A 6873-nucleotide genomic window follows, 5' to 3' on the forward strand; every position below is an offset into this window, starting at 1 on the left:
CCTTTGGTTTCCTACCCAGATGGGTGATCCTTTGGTGATCTTTTTAGGAGGGATATTCAAAATATTTTACAACCAGTTCCGAAATGACATTGGCTGCAAACAGCTGGCCCAGTCCTAACAGCCCTGAATTTGACTGTTCAATTATAGGCACATTTATTGACACCCACTTAGGGCTGGGGGACCCCAAAATGAAGCGGGAGATTCTCCTTTGGGATATGGAAGAAAGAACTATGGGCCTATATAGGATGCAAGGGAGAAAGTGATCTATCCCTTATGATATCCTGGGTTTTGAGAGAGCCTAGTTGAGGAAGTTGTATTTGAGATGAGTCTTGACAGGACCTCAGCAGAGGGGAAGTCGAGTGGCAGCAGAAATGAGGGTGGTGGACAGAATGGTGGAGAGGTATTGGCCCCGTGTCAGGGGGGCTGTGGAGGGGGCTGAGGAGCAGGGGGAAAGAAGTGTGAAGGCTGAGGCAAGAGTCTGAGTCATGCCCTTCCTCCTCCATCTCACACCCTCTCTTATCTCCTCTTCTTCCTCCCACCCCATTCCACCCTCCCTTGGTAGTTCCAGATGGGAACACTGAGTCCATTGAGCCAAGAGCACTATCAGGAAAAGCGTGCCTTCTGATGGGTTCAGGCTGCAGAATCTCCCCTCAGGGGGGCCTTCATGTGGGGGAAGGTCTACAGAGAGACACTGGTACCTGGATGGAACTGATCTCAGGCCTGCTCACTACATGAAATGCCACTGGCATTTCTTGAGAGGACCAGTTAGTAAATATAATTGTGACGAAGGAAAAGAAGACAAGAGAAATTTATTTTAAAAGTCATCTATTTATTTGAACGGCTTTTATGAGGCAGAAGCTCATGTTGTAAAATTCAGGTATAGGACAAGCATGAGGAATGAGAGGGACCCACGCTGACAAGCACACAGCACCCTGTATCACGTGACTGGGTAAATGCTGTGAGCCCGACAGAGCTGGGGCCCGGGGAGGGCTGATGGCAGACCATAGAGGGGCCGAGCTGAAAACGTATGAGCTGTCTCACCCCCTCCTCAGACAAGGGAACTCACATAGATAACGAAGCGCATGCTCCAACCGTTTAAGGAGGCACTTAGGAGATTTACCATAAAAAACAACCCAAGGAGGTTAGGTTGTAAGGAAGACCAGGGCAGCCCATGTTTGCCAAAGATATAAATAGACCTATAAAGATATAAATAGGGCTTCAGTCAGGTAGATACAAGCACACTATGTATAAGGCTTCACTTTAAATCTTGTTCTATATTGAGGGGGGGAAGGGGACTGAGATGCTTTTTAAGGAGAAACCAGAAGCTAAAGATACACATGCTAATAAAGTACTTGATATGCACACAGTTTAAAACACACAGGGATGAACTAGGTTATCTCTGAGGTCTCTTAAAGATCCTAAACTCTGGGAGCCTGAGTAAAATACCCTTACATGCTCAGTTAGTCGGTTCTGAAGAACCCAGTTCACTGGGCCTGGGCCAGAAGGTGCAGACAGGCGACTCCAGGGCTGGCTTGAGCCTGCAGGATGTGTTTTGTTTGGCCTGTGCAGTGCTTTCCAAATTCAAAAGAGTTGCCAACATTTAAAAGTCCAGATTTTTAGCTTCTCTTGAAAAACGGGGTGGGGATATCTGGCCACACCAGCACACATTCCCATGTGGCAGAAACCGTGTCAGACAACAGCATATGCACGCTCCCTTTCACTAAAGACTCTGCCTCTCTTCTCTCATTTATGTTTCCTGCCTGGTCCGTGGAGGCCCTTGTGACCAGGCCCAGACACCCAGTCCGTGGTGACCTCATGATTTTCTACCTGGTGGAAGCTACAAGCTTAGCCTTGAGGCCTTTATCCTAATTCCATGGTGGACCCATCTTAACAGTGGACCCACGGAGGCATTTTCACCCACAATCCAGGAGTATGGGAGGCGGTAACCCCAGTCTGTAGAACTTTCATTTGTCTTACAGGGACCTCTAATCCTAAGAAGATGAATAACTGAAAAGTTGCCAGCCATATTTCACTTTCATAAATTCAATCCCAAAGGCTTTGGGGAGATACTTCCCGATCAAGGCCAAGAGTTAGTCATTTCTGGGCCAGACTAGAACACCCAAGCAGAGAAAGGAATCCCAGCCTAGATCGGGCTGGGCCAGGGGAGCAGGGAAGAAGGTAGCTTTTCTGGCCATGACCATGAGATGACCAGGACAGCTGCGTGAGGTTGGCAGGTTTTGCAGGTGTTAAGAAAGCTCCACTCATGTCATAGTGTGAATGACACCATCTGGATTCGTGCAGTATACAATCTGCCCAACTGTACGTGTTAACCCTGGGACTATTAGGGGGAGAAAAGAAATAAGTGGAAATGGTGAGGCAAATGCAGTCCAAAGGGGTGTCCTAGCACAGATTCTACCACTTCTTTCCCAAGACTGCAGGATGTAGGACTGAGAGGTAGAGGATTATAAGTCAAGATCTTGTTGGCCAGAGTCTGGAAGCTGGCAAGAAAGATAAGTGGCCCCCATGCTGCACATGTGCAAATGCTCATGAGATGATGGGAATGGCCAGAAGCAGTCCCAGGAAACAGGGCTGGCCATAATATGGGGGGCCCAGGATCCTTAGTTAACAGAGATAACCATCCTGTCCACTGTCCACACACACACACATACACACACACACACACACACACACACACACACACAGTTGTCAGCAGATATATCTGACCCATTACACGCTCACATAAACAAACATACATGCAGCTTTTATCCTGTTGTACACACTCAGATGAATGTGTCCAAACACACAATCACAGTGGTTGCTGGTAAGAGCAATCAGCTTGTCACACAGGAAATTTTCAGTCCTTTCCTGCAGGAATCTAGCACAGCACCAACTAACACAGGAGAGAAAATCAACCCGTGAATAAAACTACCAACTCTGGCCTGTAGTGCCATCTTCTGGCGGGACAGGGTATTGTACTTTGCCTCAAAATGGTGAAACCCAGTAGTTTCCCAGGCAGGGGATCCAGAGAAGCCACCAACCCCAGGATGCCATCCCCCCTCCTCCTTGTGTTCTGCCCTAGTGGGGTGAGACCCCGGCGTCCTGAGTTGTACCACGGCATCAGAGAATGAACATTCAGGGCCTTGAATGCCCTCTGGAAAGCAATGCCCAACACCAACAGGGATGTCAAAATAGGGTTTCATCTTTCATGCCAACTCTAACTCACTGGTAGGGGCCGCCTGGAAGGCTGGGTTGAGAAGGCTTCTGAGGCCAAGTCTGGGCATATGGGAGAAGAGTATCATGATGGAACAGTGATGTCTACAGGTGGGACCACTTCCACACTTGTCATTCTTGCAGTGGATTCTGCAACCGTGGTAAGTTCCTAACCTGCAGGGTCCTAGATTTCTCGTGATGCACAATTCCACCGCGAGGGTATGTGTGTTTGTCGCTCACACCCGCATAGCACAAGACAATTGCCGCTCTGACTTTTGCTGGAGTTTTATCTCTTGCTTGATCAGTAACATATGCGCCAGCTAAAGCCCTCACTGAAACTCTTCATGAAGAACTTGTTCTTGCTTCCACAGAAAGCTTGCAAATGACCTGTCAGATCAGAGTGCTGAAGTCAACATTGGGCACTTTGCTTTATCCAAAACTAATATTTAGCGAAACCCATCCATCTACCAGCACTTGTCACTTCCCGAGAGGCCCCATGAGGGCAATGACAAACTTACAAAGCCATGTTGGTCAGGTGTTGGACAGCCATCTGGGCTCAGCCCTCGCCAGGGGTCCCGCTCTCTGCTCCTCACCCGTCTGTTTAGGAGGGCACGTTCAAGTCAAATTTGTGGATCAACACTTCAAATTACAACAGGCTATGGGTCACTTGAAAATAGTCAAAACTTGAAATCTAAAATCCTCAAATGCCAAGAGTCGGTTGCAGTCAACCTCAAGGCACTTAGCTGGGTGGGGCCTGAAATTTTCTGCAACCCTAATGATGCTCATTGATGGGCATGGAACCCCCACCCCCATGCTCCCCTTTCTGGCAGTAAAACCAGCATCTAACTCCACTGCTTAGGTGGATGTGAGCTGGTCTCTCCCAGTATGGGGCAGACTGGAGATGTTTGCCTTAGCCCAGGGTCAGATAAATATTTTCAGCTCCTTGTTCTCTGTTGAAAGAAGTCAACTCTGCTGTTGTGTGCAAACGCAGCCATAGATATATGTGAACCAACGGGCATGGCTGTGTTCCAACAGAAGTTTCTTTACAAGAATAGGTGGTGAGCTAGGTGTGGCCCATAATTTGCCAAACCCTGCATTAGCCCAATACAAAGGTCTTCAAGCTGGGCTGCAGGGAAGGGCGGCGGGCGGGATGTCTGGAGGTGCTTCAGGAGTTCTACAAACGTTTGGCTCTAATTTAAATCCCTCTTAGCTATTTAGGAAACTGCAACAAACATGTACCCACTTTGTCACGAAGCTTCTCTGGCCACCTCTATGCTGTCTGGGCTGGATGGCAGAATGGCTAAGAGCCTGGGTCCCAATAAACAGACATGCGCTTGAGGACCAGTGCGGCCACTTACTAGCTGCGTGACTTTGGGCAAGTTACTGTCTCTAAGTCGAGTGGACGATGACCATCGTGCTGGTGCAGCCTCCTGGACGCCCCTCTGGTTGAACTGTGGGAAGATGGCATTGTCACAGTGGAAGATGGCCAGGGCAGCTGAGGCCATGGAAGGTCACTCGGGCTCAGGCCAGTGCTATTTACTAACTGTTATGGAGGTATTTCAATACCTTTATCACCAGTTTGATGTACTGGTGCACACCAGTTACACCAGTTGAATATCATTGTAATGCCAGATCCACCGCGGGTTTGAACTTCTTGCTGGTTTTGATTTCTTCTGGCATTTTCTGCTGCATCCCCACCATTCTGATTGGGCACTCAGGAAAAGGAGGGAGGAGTTCTGCATTGATCTTAACAGCCTCAGTGCATAGAACAGGGCTTGTTGTTCTGTTCAGTGGCAGTTTCCTCTGGGTCTGGGACTTATGTTGGCAAGCACTTCCTGGGAAGTGTTCCACAGGACTTGTCAGGGAGCGGGACTGTTGGCTTACAGGGGTCCAGCATTTCAGGAGCTGTGGCCCCTCTGCCCCAGTGCTGCAGTCCAGTGGGGGCTTTGGTGCTCAGCTGTCTTTTTAATTTGCCTGGTGAGACAATCAAGGATGTTCCTTGCCCCGGAGCTTCTCCTCGCCACTGGAAACAATCAGAACGTGTGTCTGGCTGCTGCCTCGCCTGCCTCCAGGATTCTGGCCTTTGTAGCCACTGAAGGCTGTTTTCCAGGCCTGAGATGCTCATTTAGGGTTTTAATAATAGAATTGGACCCCAGTGTCGCTCACTGCCCAGGGCTATCCACGTCTATTACTGGTGGCTCCAGTGAAATCACGACTTTTACTACACCTTATCTTTCTGCTTCCAGCATCATATTTTTCTGCTTCCTGAGAGACTTAGCAGAATCAGGGCTGTTTATCACTAGGTTCTGGAAGCAGGACCTCTTGGTTCCCAGAAGCCCTGGGGTTTATCTTAATTAGGCGCCATCTGCTACCTAATATACATGTCTGCCCTGGTCATCCAGCCTGATACTATTCCATGAACCTCGGCTGTGCCCAGCTTTGCAGGCTGCTTATGGCTGTGGCTGGCTCTGTGAGCCCTAGAGGCTCGTCCAAGGGGGTGATTCTGATGGGGGGAGGACAGAGGCCCTTTTGTGGTCTAGTCAAGATCAAAGATAACTGCCTCTCTCACTGTCTTTCCTGCAGGCTGTTCTTAGGTCTCACTATCTCTGGGCTTGGAGCAGAGGGAGGAGCTCAAAAACCAGACCCTCTGCCCTGAGGCGTCCTCTGTTGGCGGGAAGAATCCTGCCCCTCCTGTGATAAGGCAGTCATTGGCGGGGTCTGCCCCAAGCACTTAGCATGGTCTAGACCTACCCCCCACCCCCCAGTTTCCCTGCAGCCCCCAACACAGAGTGAAAATCAGACCCAGCACTTCTCTTCTGGCCCCAACATTTTAAGAACCACCTCTGTCTTCCCACTTTTTTCTCCATCCTGGATTATCTTTCTGCAACTACTAACCTGCCCTACACTGTCCAGAACCATTACCCCTTCGGACTCTGAGCCGAGTCCTCAAAATGACAAAGGTCAGAAGGTCAGGCCCCATGTGGCCCTTCACCCCCTTTTCCCGCCCTCATAAGCCGTTCCAACCCTCCTGCACACACCTCCAGGCTCCTGTCTCTATGATGGTTCCTGTGGCTTGCTTCACGGAGTGCTTGCTCACGGTGGGATTCTTCTCGGAGCCAGGCAATCAGTCGCTCACACAGACAGCTGCTCACCCTTTCTGGGTCTTCCTGAGGGACAAGTTCTCAGTGTCCCCACCCTCCCTTCATAAGGAGAGCCAGGCTCATCTGCAAAGGAGGAGGCTGATTCATCAAGGAGTGAGAGTTCTCCGCGGGAAGTGGTGACAAAGGGGCTGCAGAGGCTCCTGCAAGGGTGGAGGATCCACTGGGGCGCTGCAGGGGGAGGTCACTTCATCCCGGAGTCCCTTGCACAGCATCCCAGTGACAGAGAGCTCAGTACTTCCGCTCGCAGTCCCATAGCTGGAGAATCTTGCTAGTGCACACACTTCAGCTCCTTGCTCTCTAGCTGGTCACTGTCTCAGATCCGACCTTCCCACGTCACCCGGGGTGGGCCTTCCCTCCCACGCAGGCAGGACTACCTCCCCCTTTAGCCCCTGAGCTTTCTTCCTCTGCATTTGGGTCCACAACAGTGAACCCAAAACCCCACCTCTTCTCCCACTGGCGGAGCTGCTAGGCAGCACAGCAGGATGCGATCATTGAGGGAGGA

This window comes from Panthera leo, chromosome C1 (genome assembly GCF_018350215.1).
Source record: "Panthera leo isolate Ple1 chromosome C1, P.leo_Ple1_pat1.1, whole genome shotgun sequence".
NCBI classification, from domain to species: Eukaryota; Metazoa; Chordata; class Mammalia; order Carnivora; family Felidae; genus Panthera; species Panthera leo.